Raw genomic sequence first — 13,111 nt, 5'->3', positions numbered from 1 at the left:
AAATGACGGATTTTGCTGTGCTATATGTGTTCCCATCTTCTTGGATCCTTCCTGGTGTGGAAAGGGTCAATTTATTCCTACTGGGGACAAGGGTGGTCTCAAAACCCATGAAACTCAAGCAGCAACTAGAATTCCTCCAGTTTAGGGACATAAGAGAGTACCCAAAGACTATAGAGGGGCAATATTGCCCCAGCTTTCTAAAGTAAGAAAGGAGTAGATTTCAGGAATCACAGATCCATAACAGGCCTTTTTGGCCACTCTTTAGAAAAAGTCTGGCACAAGTAGGTTTATGTATGTTTAAAGAAAAAAGTGGTGATCACCAGCAGCCAACATGGGCTCATTATGATGTCCCATTAAGATGACCATGTTAACTTTCTTTAAACAGTATCATTAGGTGAATCAAGATAATTTTATTTAACTTTAAGGCAGCAAGGATTAGTTAAGCACTCTGTACTTGAAGTGAAGAGAGCTGACTGCCATGGATATTATACATTGTGATGTAAGTAAAGAATTTGATAAAGTCTTGCATAACTCCTTTGCTGTTAGTGGATCTAGAACTGGTTGAGCAGCATCACCCAGTGAGGCCTGATTCATAGTTCTGAGTTAACTTGAAGGGAGATCTCCGGTGGAGTCACACAAAGCTCTGTCCTTTGCTCTGGTCTAACTCTATTCTTTTTCTTCTTCCTCCTCTTCTTTTTAAACCAGCGCTTTGGAGGATGAATTTGGTTGTGCTTATCAAATGTGTGGTTACCCTGCTAAGACAGGTCAGGAAAGACTTGAAATCACATAGAAAAAAAGTACATGGGTCTTGATAGTCTGTAGACTCCACATGAGTCAGCAGTGAGATGACCGCTGCATTGCTACACGAAGGGCGGGATTAGTCCTCTGTTTCTGAGCTGGTGTTCGGGTCACCAGGGCTCTCGTGAACATCTGGTACCACATCCCAGGGAGCTCCCAGAAGGAGGGATACCAGAACAGTGAAGGAGGTTTGGGAAGTATTCTGTATACGGAAGTTTGAATGTCAGGCTTGGGAAAGAAAGAAAACAAGACATGACAGGATGGATGTCCTCAGACGTGTAAAGACCTAGACTCTAGGCCGATAGGGAACTAGAGATCAGTGTTATAAGTTATACACTGTTATAAGTTACACACTGTTATAAGTTACACACAGTATTATAAGTTGCACGCTGATCTGTAACACTATGGGTCCGTGTTACACGAAAGCAGAATTTGTATTTAGGGCCACTCCTGGCCTGCTTGTCCTCAGATCCATCCTTGCATGTTCTCTGCTCTGTATGGAGGAAGCGCTGGCCGTTGCAGGCTGCATTTGCCGTCCTGTGATATGAGCTAGTTGCTAGCTGGATCTAGCAATGTGAAGCACTGGCAGAAGACTGGAGGACAGGGCAAGAAAGAGCCGGGATAGTCTCTCCAGCCCTCCATCCTTCAGTCCTGTGACTGTTGCTGTATCTCTTCCCTGGCTCCAGCTGCCACTGATGGACCCACTGTAGTTCCAGCTTCCATCAGGTGACCATGGCCTCTGGGTTCCAGTAATAGCACATCCTCTCTTTTTTTCCCTCCAGCCCAGGATGGCAGTGGCTTCCTGCTGTTGCTAATATCTAGGCTTTCTTGGGGTTCCCCAGGTGGTGCTAGTGGTAAAGAATCCATCTGCCAAGCAGGAGACACAAGAGATGAGGGTTTAATCCCTGGGTGGTGAAGATCCCCTGGAATAGGAAATGGCAACCTGCTCTTTTTGAGACAATCTTTTGGACAAAGGAGCCTGGTGGGCTACAGTCTATGGGGTCACAAAGAGTCGGACATGACTGAGCACAAACACTCCAGGTTGCTGTACTGCCCTCTGGCTTCTCAGCTCTTCCATCCCCCTGTAACTGGTCCCCTGCATTATTCTTTTAAAAATTATATATTTTCAGAATTGGGATTAGAACTCAAGGCTCCTGACCTGAGATCAGCACTCTTTTCATTTCATGTTGGCTCTCTCCTCCTGTACAGATTTTTATTAACCATCCACCCATGGTTTCTATTAGTCACTCTTTTGATCTATGGGAGGGAAAATTGAGTCTCCTAAATCCTTTTTTAAAAAAAATTCTCTTGTGATTATGTGACAACCTAGTTCAATAATACTCGCTAATTATTTTACAGAACAAATACCGCTCGCCAAGTGTTGAGTGGAACCTTTTTTTCCTCCCTTCAAAGCATTTTGTACTTAGAAAAGCTAAATACACATTCCAATCTGGAAGATTCCATTTATATAAGTCTCTGATTTCATAATGTCTTTGTTGAATTGAGGGCTGTAGAAAAGGAAAGGAATGCTCAAGGCCACCTAGTCTAACCCCATCACTTTAAATGTAAAAAAAACAGGTTCAGAAAGATGGAGTGGCTTTCCCAACTTTAGGGGCAGAGTGGGGCAAGAACCCAGGTCTCAGGTCTGAGTTCAGGATACTTATACCGTCATGCTCATTTATGGGCTGTTTACTGTCATTTACTACATCCCGTTTTCAATCTGCTTCTGCCTTCAGTTCCCAAATCTCTTCCCAGTGCTGTCTTTCCCTTCTTTTGAACTCCTGCTTACCAGGGTTTCAGTAGCCCATCTCCACTTGGAATGGAATTATCAAAGTAGGAGTTGACTAAGCCCTTTTTAAAATTTCTTTATCTCATCAAAAACTTACTTTGGCTCCTTCCCCTTCCCTTCTTTCTCCTCCACTCCCCTTCTTTCCTGGATTCTCAGATTTTCCGTTCTTCTCTCCTCCCTAGCCAACATTTTTCCTTCACACCAAGTCTTCTCTTGGCATGGCCTGTTAATTGGTCTCTCCCTTTTGTGTTCAGTCATCCCAGTTGAAGCCATCAACACTTCTAAGAGAGGAATCTTTCAAGTCCTGGATCTGATTCCTGGTTGCCATAAACCTTTGATCATTCTCTGAGGAAAGCCATAAATTAATGCCATTCCTTAACAGGCCCCCTGGGCCTGTCCAGATCACTTCCCTGGCCTCTCAGTTACGGATGTGATCATCTTAACACCTCAAACACTATAGCATAGATGGGAAATCCTCCCCTAGCCAAGAATGTAATATTTATTCTAGGTCAAACTATTAACATGTATCATCCCATGGGAATTTCCACTGTTTCAACAACTTTCTCTTTTGGCTGTCAGTATCAATCTTAGCTGGTTTTTAGATCTTTCCAAATTTATGTTATCTGGACAGTCATGAGTGATCAGATTTACTGAAGCTCTTTCAGGATAACATCATTACAATATAATATTTGAGTCACCATGACCCTGTTCAAATGAACTAATCCTACCCCCAAACAGACACGTTGACAACATATTTCCAGTTGGCTTAATTATATTCTTCTATCCTTTCAGATTTTGTGTTACTTCCTTCCAATGTGGATTTTGTCAAGTCACATACTTATCAAGAATCCAGGAACTCACTTTACCCTTCACATTCCTATAATTCATACTTTAATTTCTCTTGATGAAGTTGATAAGTCCAAGGATCAAGTATTGGATTTCTGTCCCAGGAAACAAGTGTAGGGAACACCTGTCTCCTTCCTTGGTCCAGGTGATACTGCTGTAAGAGTTAGCAGGAACAGGAAGTGGTCCAGAGGAAAGAGGCAGCCTTGGACACCAGAATCCTAACCCCATTGTGCTCTCCTCTCCTAGACTGGGCGGTGGGTCAGAGCAACACTAACTCGCAGTTCCGGAAATCACATCTTTCCAAAATCTCCACAGTTACCTAAGGTACCAACAGCCTCCCAGTTCCCCACATTCGTCTTCAAATTAGTTCTGTGATTTTTTTTTTGGGGGGGGGGTCTTACTTCCACTTTGGTGTTCACAGTTCTATCAAATTCTAATGCTATTTCTTCCACAGATCTCTTGATTTTATTCTTTCATTTCCAAATCCACAGCTCCCTCCTCCCAGCTCTTTACCCGTGTCTTGAATGCTGCAACAACACACTTCCTCCAGCCTTGCCCAAATAAATGCCCTGTACCCAAGCCAGAGCTCAGGCTCCCTCAACCATCACTCTTTTTCATCTGAGAGCTTATGTCTTCACCATCCTGCTCTACTCCCTATGCCCAGGAGAGCCTTGAATTTGCGTCAAAACAAAGAACTTGCCAGAATATCAGCAATGATGGTTTGTCCCAGTGCACCCCGTTTCAGTCTCTCTCTGCTTCCTGCCTTAATTTCTCTGACTCTCTGCTTGCTGATGTGTTGGCCCCTTTTCCTTCTTCCCCTAGCATAAGGCCTGCCTCCTTCCAGCCAGCCGGGATGCTTTGCTTTGACAGCTAGAGGTTCTGACTCTCTGGCTTGGCCTTAGGCCCTTGTCCCCAGAATTACCCTCATGAGAACTTTGGGCCAGCAATCCCTGGTGTTCCTGGAACCCACATCTTCTTGGCTTTGCTTCTGGACCAGTAAGTGTTGGGTAATTTCTGGCATGTCAGAGTGAAGACACCTGGATTTTTGTCATGAACTTGATGTGTGAGTTTAAATAAGTCAGGGCTGCCTGCCTCAGCCGTCTTCAGATGCCAGTTCTGAGGACCTTCAGCTTGCCATCTTGCATGCCTTGAACATATCCACCACTTCCCTGCTAATGCCCGAACTTGTCCTGACCAAGCCCCTTTCTCCCACCACAAGACGAGGAGTGGGATGAGTCTTGTCTGTAGCCCAGCACTCAGCATACCCTGGGTCCCTGCATGTTCACCGACCCACAGTTTCTCCTTTGGCTCTGTCCCCAAGACTATAAACAGTGTGCTTGGGTCTTACCTCAGTGTAAGAGGCAAGAGGTAAATGGTTTGATATTAAAACTCCAACTAAAAATCTTATTTTATCTGCTTAAAAAAATCATTGTAATATATAGTGGAACTATATGTAACCTTGTTCTGTATTTTCCAACTCTCCTGTAAATGTGTTATCATAGTTTCATAATATAAGAAACTTAAAACTAAAAAATAAAGTATGCCTTCCCACAGAAGCCCCTCCCCACCGCCTGGTCATTCTAATAGCCCTTCTTGGGCACCATTATCTCATTCTTGTGGTATGGGAATACTGTGTTCAGTATTCCAAGAGCTAGTGCACTGAGATTTGTACTTCTGTTTTGTTTCCAATCCAAATTGATTATTTTTTTCAGTTTTCATCCAGATGTTTGATATCATGTAAACACAGCTTGAAAGTGTTCCCGAACTGCTTACAGATGTACACCAGTGAAATCCTTTCCAAATTATATATAATGATGCTCTATTTATATCTGTACCATAGTCTCTGGCTTGAGTTTTAACTATAAGACTAAACTAGAAAAAAAGTGAAAAATTCACATATGTGGATGATTTGTCTACTTGATTAAAGACTCCAGATATTTAGACATATTCAGGAATTGACATCGTTTCCCACTGAATGCAGGCATATCTGTAGCCATGATATTCTGAACTGAATGTTTGTGTCCCCATTCATATGTTGAAGTCCGACTTTGAAGGTATTTGGAGATGAGTTCTTTGGGAGGTGATTAGGGTTAGATGAGGTTATGAAGGTGGGGTCCTTATGATGGGATTAGTGTCTTTATAGGAAGAGATAGAAGTGAACTCTCTCCCTCACCGCATGAGCTCACACAAAGAAAGGGTCATGTGAACACACAGTGAGAAGGTACTGTGCTGTGCTGTGCTTAGTCGCTCAGTCTTGTCTGACTCTTTGCGATCCCATGGACTGTCACCCGCCAGGCTCCTCTGTCCATGGGGATTCTCCAGGCAAGAATACTGGAGTGGGTTGCCATGCCCTCCTCCAGGGGATCTTCCCAACCCAGGGATCAAACCCAGGTCTCCCACATTGCAGGTGGATTCTTTACTGTCTGAGTCACCAGGGAAGCCCAAGAATACTGGAGTGGGTAGCCTATCACTTCTTTGGGGATCTTCCTGACCTAGGAATTGAATTGGGGTCTTCTGCCTTGCAGGAGGATTCTTTACCAGCTGAGCTACCAGGGAAATGAGAAGGTGGGTAATTCTTCTGGCCAGGTGCAATCCAAGAGAAAACCTCTCGTCAGAACCTGACTATGCTGGGACTTTGATCTCAGATGTCTAGCCTCCAGACTGTGAGTAAATAACACTTCTTTTGTTTAAGCACCCGGTCTATGGTATCTTGTTGTGGAGACTGAGCAGAATGATATACATGGGGACTGAGAATCTGCTGCTTCATTCAGTGCCTGTTCACTGTGACTCTCGAACCTGCTGTATATAAGCCAAGACATTCTTCCTTGATGTTTGGCACCAGAAGGACACCCTGTAAGCCCTTTAGATCTACTTAATTCTCATCAAGGCTTAGTGGAAGATACAGTATTTATGGATGATTGCATAAAAGGTATTGTATTGTCCAAAGATGTTACAGTTTGGCCAAATTTCTGGCCCACAAAATTGTAAGGAAAATAAAATGGTAGTTGTAAGTCACTAAATTTGGGGGTAATTTGTTATGCATCTGTAGTAACTGTAAGAGATATACATTTCATTGATTCCTGTCAGTAAAATCCCACCCCTGAATCAAGCCCAACCAACAGAAAGCCTACCTTGGTTGGATTGTTTTTGAGTAGCCCTCAGGTGTGGTGCCCTGGTTTGTACCAACAGACAGGATCAGAGGCAGCTGTTCTGTAGAGATACTGTTGAGAGGGGATCGAGGTCACTTACAGCTTAGTGCAGGAAAAGTTGTGTTTCTTGGGAGCAGTTGGTATCTTACAAACACTGTGAATCTTATTTTTGTTCAGCTTTTCCTCTTTGCTCTGGCTTCTAGGAAGCTCAGGACTAATTCTGTGACCAACATGTAACAATCTTATTTCTTTATATCCTTCTGTATCTATTTTTATAAGCCCCTTAAAAATACTTTTGGAACAAGTGTTTTGATGCAATTGGGCTATAAATGAATTAATGCAGGAATGAATGTCCCTCAAATCACCTTAGAATTTGAGAATGTTTTTAGATTGAGCTAGTTCCAACATAAAGCTTTATTATAACTTTATTAAAAACCAAACATATCTTGTGTGCATGCATGCTAAGTCATTTCAGTTGTGTCCGACTCTTTGTGATCCTATGAATAGGCTCCTCTGACCATGGGATTCCCCAGGCAAGAATACTGGCATGGGTTCCCATGCCCTCTTCCAGGGGATCTTCCTGGCCCAGGGACTGAACCTACATCTCTTACATCTCTTGCATTGGCTGGCAGATTCTTTACCACTAGCACCACCTGGGAAGCCCACAAAATTGTAAGCAAAATAAAATGGTAAGATAAAACATATCTTACATTATCTAAAACAAAACTACAAGAAGCTAAAAGGGACCATCTAGACTGGGAGTTAAAAGAAATAATAATCCACTGCAAAGTAATATAACATCATTTAGTAAGTTAACAATGAGGCATTTCAACAGGAAAAGTGTGTTTATTGAGCACCCATTAGCTTGTGGGCATTTTGTAGATCCTTTATGTATTAAATTGTATTTCAGTTCAGTTCAGTTCAGTCACTCAGTTGTGTCTGACTCTTTGCGACCCCATGGACTGCAGCACTCCAGGATTCCCTGTCCATCACCAACTTCCGGAGCTTGCTCAAAATCATGTCCATTGAGTCGGTGATGCCATCTAACCGTCTCATCCTCTGTCATCCCCTTCTCCCCCTGCCTTCAATCTTTCCCAGCATCACAGTCTTTTTCAATGAGTCAGTTCTTTGCATCAGGTGGCCAAAGTATTGGTCCAAAGTAATGGATTAGATTGCATTTAATCATGCTTCATCCAGATGGCCCTATGGACATATCTTAAGTTCAAATGAAAAAACTGATTAGAGAGTTTGAAAAGCTTGTCCTGGTCACACAGCTAAGTGGGAGAATTAAGCTTCGGACTCCATGCCCTTTCCAGTTATGGTGGGAATTGATAACCACCCTGAGGTACACATGGGTTAGAGTGCTTCTCCAGGCATAGGTCAAATCCTCTTCAAGTACAGATGCATCTCTTTCATGGGAATGGGGTTTTGCTGCAACTAGTCCTGCTGGAGGAAGGAAACAGTGGCCTGGAGTGCAGCAGGCGGGGATGCATAGGAAGCAGAGACATGCCCCCAGGGGACAGCCTCTTACACAATCCTCACTTTCTGAGCTGTTTTCTTTTTCCCCTTCCATATTATCACCACCACACCCCACCCTCCTCAGAAGAATATCATTGCTTCTTCAGAGAGACTCCTGAAAAACTCACATGTTGGCCACCACTGTGGGTGAGGTTTCTGCTTGTTTCTGGGCACTGGCACATAGAGAGGTGTTTGCCTTTTCTCTTCACATCCAGATGGAAGGGGCTTCCCTGGTGGTTCAGAAGATAATGAATCTGCCTTCAATGCAGGAGAGCCGAGTTTGATCCCTGGGTCAGGTAGATCCTCTGGAGAAGGAAATAGCAACCTACTTCACTATTCTTTGGAGAAGGGAATGGCAATCCATTCCAGTATTCTTACCTGGAGAATTCCATGGACAGAGAAGGCTTGAGGGTTATAGTTCATGGGATCACAAAGAGTCAGACATGACTGAGCAACTAACACACACCAGTATTCTTGCCTGAAGAATTCCATGGACAGAAGAGCCTGGCGGGCTACAGTCCATGGGGACACAGAGTTGGACATGATTGAGCGACTAACACTTTCAATTTCATGGACAGAAACTGGAAAAAGGTGTTCTTGGTACTGAAATAATTCCTTTCAATGGGTTCAGCTAGGAGATCAGGCAAGCATCATGACTATGGGCTTCTAGGCAGTGCCTGGACATTCTTGCATTTCATGGCAAGAAGGGTTTGGTAATGATCCCCTGCTGGCTGCGTCCTCTGCCAGGCAGTGATTTTAAGCCCCAGAGAGAAGAAACCCAGACCTGTGGGCAAGAACTCCATCCAAGCCCTGACTGCATGCTGTCATTTATCTGGATGATGCCCCTGGAACTATGACCTCAATTCTCAAATCTCTCTAATGGCTTGCCTGCATAAATGGACTTTTAGCTGCTATTAGAGTTAACCTTCTAAGTAGGCATGAGGTGATTTAAGGGGTGTGGTTTGGGTAAGCCAAACAGCTCCACACCTTCTCTGCTGCTGGGCATGTGCCTAAAGTCCCACCATCAGGGATTCAGATCACAGCACCAAGAGGAAGCTTTTAGTGTACAAGAGCCTCTTAATAAAAACATCCCTAGATGGATACTTTGAGCAGATCCAGGGGAGTCCCAGGCTGAAATGCTGCCTTCTCTACGCTCAGCCCCTTCTCCCTGTTCCAGCAGCTAGTACCTTCATTAGGCCATATGTACTCAGTCCTGGTTGGTTCTGGAGCCAGTTCAGTATGTGAGTTAGTGTCTTTCACCTCCACAGATGGGGCTTGGCAGTTGACTCACTCACTCACTCACTCATTCACACAGTTTTTGTTGAGCAGCTCCACGCTTAGGTGCTAGACATTTGGCTGGACTCTGAGGATACTGGCAGGAGCATAGTCCTGGCCATCATGGGGTGTACATTATGCTGGAGGAGGCAGACAAGTTCACTAATAAATGTGCCATGGGTTAGATGGTGATGAGCACTGTGAAGAAAATAAGGGGCTGGATGTGCGATATTTCACATGGGCAGATAGCAAAGGTCTCTTGGATGAAGTGACAGTGGGGCAGAAGCCGTGTGCAGGGAGCCAACAAGTGAGCCAAAGACATGGGGAAGTGTGTCCCAGGCAGAGGGGCACAGGCTGTGCTGGAGGACCCCCAAGGGCCTGGGGGAGCTGGGAGAGGCATGGGGAGGGAGTCAATGAGGAGGACAGAGTGGGAGGCGGGCAGGAGTGGTCATTCCACATTCCCAGTCTGAGTGCCTAGAAGGCTTGAAGTAAACTTTGGTACACAGCACCGGCCAAGCCATGGCGTCTCTCCCAGAGAGCTAGGTACCTGCATCCCAAGCCCCAGCTTATCTGGACGACACCCTGGAAACTGCCTGCCAATTCCCCAGGAGCTGTAACCCTGTGCTTCCCTCTGCATCAGCAAGGACCATCCCTCTGCTGGCTCCTGTAGCCTCCTCCCTGCCCCCGCTGTGGCCCCTATAACCTTCCCTTGGTCATCCCCATCCCCTACCCCTGACATTAGGGTGGGAGCAAGCACCTTGCAGGTTGGTTCTCCTTAGCTCTAGCTCAGCCACCTATTAGCTTCTGTGCCACCCACTGTGTGCCTGGCCAGTCCTCCCACTGCATTCCTGGGGCTGGCTTGTTTGCACAGAATCACTGCTCAAAGCTATAAGATGCTTTGTGGACAAACACCTTCCACCTTGTGATTTTGTCCAGGGCTCACCCTGGGTAAGCCTTTTCCTGCCTTTGGGAAATCCATTGAGTACTTGGTGTGTGCTAGGCACTGTGCTTTACATTTGTCAAGATTATCAAGATTTTCCAGTAAGACAGATGTTACTAAATTTTATCCCCATTTTACAGATGAGAAAATGGAGACTCAGAAAGGCTAAAGCATTTGCTAAAGATCATACACAGCTGGTAAGTGGTGAAATTTCAGTTGAAACCAAATCTGTCTTTCCCCAGAGCCCCTCCCATAAAAATGAAGAGTTGAATGTATTCAGAAAGAGGTTTTGAGCTGAGAATTGTAACAGGGACAGCCCTGCAGCTCCAGCATGGAGGAGCTGCTCTGTGCATTTTGCCTGTGTTGTTCACCCAGCAGGAATGAAGATCCTGAAAACTGTTCTGCCATTCTTCACCAGTGATGACTCGGCTACGCCAGCGTCCCAAAGCATGCTGCTCCTCTGGCCCAGAGCTCCCTGATTGCAAGTGAAAAATGCCTGCGTCTATAGAACTTCCCCTGATGCATAAATGTTCTTTTTTTCTGGCCTGCATGCCTGGCGTCTTTCATCAAACATTTGCCCTCTGGGTACCGTGGATTGGGAACACAAAGCTAATTATGGCTCAGTCTCTGCTGTCGTGGGCACCCCAAAGAGATGCCCTTTTGAGATGGCTGCTTCCTGCCACTGTTATTCTGAGGAGAAGCCCACACTGCTGCCTTTCCCCACAATCCCCCTCAGGTCTGCAAGTTCTTAATGAGCACCTATTACCTGTGAGATTTGGTCCTGGGCCTGCTTAGTGAGAAATGAGACCTTTTTAGTCTTAAGGAGTCAATTAGCAAGATTAGGGGGTGTGGGGAGAGATAGGGTACATGGACGACAATAACCCATAAAACCCTATTAGCAGGCAGAACAGAGCCTTTTTCTTGCTTAACTACGTGCCTAAAAACAAAACAAAAATGAAAGACAATGTTATTTCAACAAGATGAGCCTGAAATGAAAATGGACATGGTATAAAAACTTTTTCATAGACCATTCAAACTGAAAATTATGTTTTAGTAAACTTTTCTTTTTGAAAACTTCCACATTTACCTCAATTTTTGGAGGAATTTTCAGGAGATTATGAAGCTTCCATGAAACTATGTAAGTCTGTTTTTGTTCAGTCTCCAGATGTAAACCTCATTGGGAAAGTCGACCCCCACTTTGAGAAATAATGGCAAAAGCATAGAATTGTATGCAATTTCCCTTGGTTCATTTGGAGACATCTCAGTATAATTGGTTTTATATTGCTGTGTCATTGGTGGTCTCCCCTCTTCTTCAGGGATTGCCGATGAGGCTCCTGACAGGCTCTCCCCAGGGATACTTCGGGGAGATGATTTCTTCAGGTGGCACCTTGGGGCACAGGAAGGTACCAAAATCCTCCCTGTCACCATGTGTGGCCCCAGTAACCTGCCACAGTACCCCAGATTTCACCAGTAAGGCTTTATTCCCTTTGGTGATGTGTGTGAACTTGTTTTGAGGGAATGATGGTAATGCACTGAAGCTCTTTCTGCAAATGAACTCTTGTACCAGAGGCCTAGATATACAGAAGTCAGATATGAATTAGGGAGCTCCCTCTTCTTGCATTCTAGACAACCCTACACAACCCCTCCCACCAATCACCATCCTCTCCACAGCCTGGTGAAGCCTTAGGATGTAACAGCCTTGAAGTTCCCTCAGTAAACTGTTTTCTGGCTTCTGCGTCCTGTTTTCTCTCACATCTGCCCTGATGTGGAGCTCAGCCACACTAGTTTCCATGGGGCACCCATCATGGCAAGCATTTTGTGAGGTTTGCCAATGCCCCTGAAGATTTTGAGGACATCAAAAGAGAGTTCAGTCTTCTGTCAGGCTCACCTCTTTGTCATTTGTCTTCTCTCACACCCTGATTCTCCTGGGGTTCCAGGAGGGTATCAGCCTAGGGATTTTTTGCTGCAGATAATATAAATAGTCACCTAGATTGAGGGCTTCCTTTGCTGACAGAATGTGGCAGTTCCACTGTCCTGAAAGGTCAACCTGTCCAAAGTTTATACCCTAAATATCTGGTACAAGTTTGCCACATAGCAAGTGTCCAGTAAATATGTGCTGAGTGAATGAATGAACAGAATGCCAAAGGGATGTTTTCATATGAAAATAGAACTCTTTCTGGCTTACTTCAGTCTGTATAATAGGTTCCAGTGTCATCCACCTCATTAGAACTGATTCAAATGTATTCTTTTTAATGGCTGAGTAATACTCCATTGTGTATATGTACCACAGCTTTCTTATCCATTCATCTGCTGATGGGCATCTAGGTTGCTTCCATGTCCTGGCTATTATAAACAGTGCTGCAATGAACATTGGGGTACACGTGTCTCTTTCCCTTCTGGTTTCCTCAGTGTGTATGCCCAGTAGTGGGACTGAATTTAGAAAGATGGTAACAATAACCCTATGTACAAGACAACAAAAGAGACACTGATGTATAGATCAGTCTTATGGACTCTGTGGGAGAGGGAGAGGGTGGGGAGATTTGGGAGAATGGCATTGAAACATGTATAATATCATGTATGAAACGAGTCGCCAGTCCAGGTTCGATGCATGATACTGGATGCTTGGGGCTGGTGCACTGGGACGACCCAGAGGGAGGGTATGGGGAGGGAGGAGGGAGGAGGGTTCAGGATGGGGAGCATGGGTATACCTGTGGTGGATTCATTTCAATGTTTGGCAAAACTAATACAATATTGTAAAGTTTAAAAAAAAAAAAAAAAAGAACTCACAAAGTTTCT

General features: G+C 44.7%; 1 long non-coding RNA gene across 8 annotated transcripts in view; it reads left to right on the top strand.

Annotated features, from left to right (window-relative positions):
* Positions 1–12,591, top strand: part of LOC129621474 (uncharacterized) — a 56,211-nt gene extending 43,620 nt beyond the window's left edge. For all 8 annotated transcript variants that reach the window (XR_008699386.1, XR_008699390.1, XR_008699384.1 and 5 more), the window contains 3 exons: positions 5,959–6,096; positions 10,456–10,512; positions 10,691–12,591. This is a non-coding gene — a long non-coding RNA (uncharacterized LOC129621474). The remainder of the gene's footprint in view (positions 1–5,958; positions 6,097–10,455; positions 10,513–10,690) is intronic.
* Positions 12,592–13,111: the final 520 nt, after the last annotated feature.

Source organism: Bubalus kerabau, chromosome 10, assembly GCF_029407905.1.
Source record: "Bubalus kerabau isolate K-KA32 ecotype Philippines breed swamp buffalo chromosome 10, PCC_UOA_SB_1v2, whole genome shotgun sequence".
NCBI classification, from domain to species: domain Eukaryota; kingdom Metazoa; phylum Chordata; class Mammalia; order Artiodactyla; family Bovidae; genus Bubalus; species Bubalus kerabau.
This window is presented reverse-complemented; position numbering and strand designations above follow the sequence as displayed.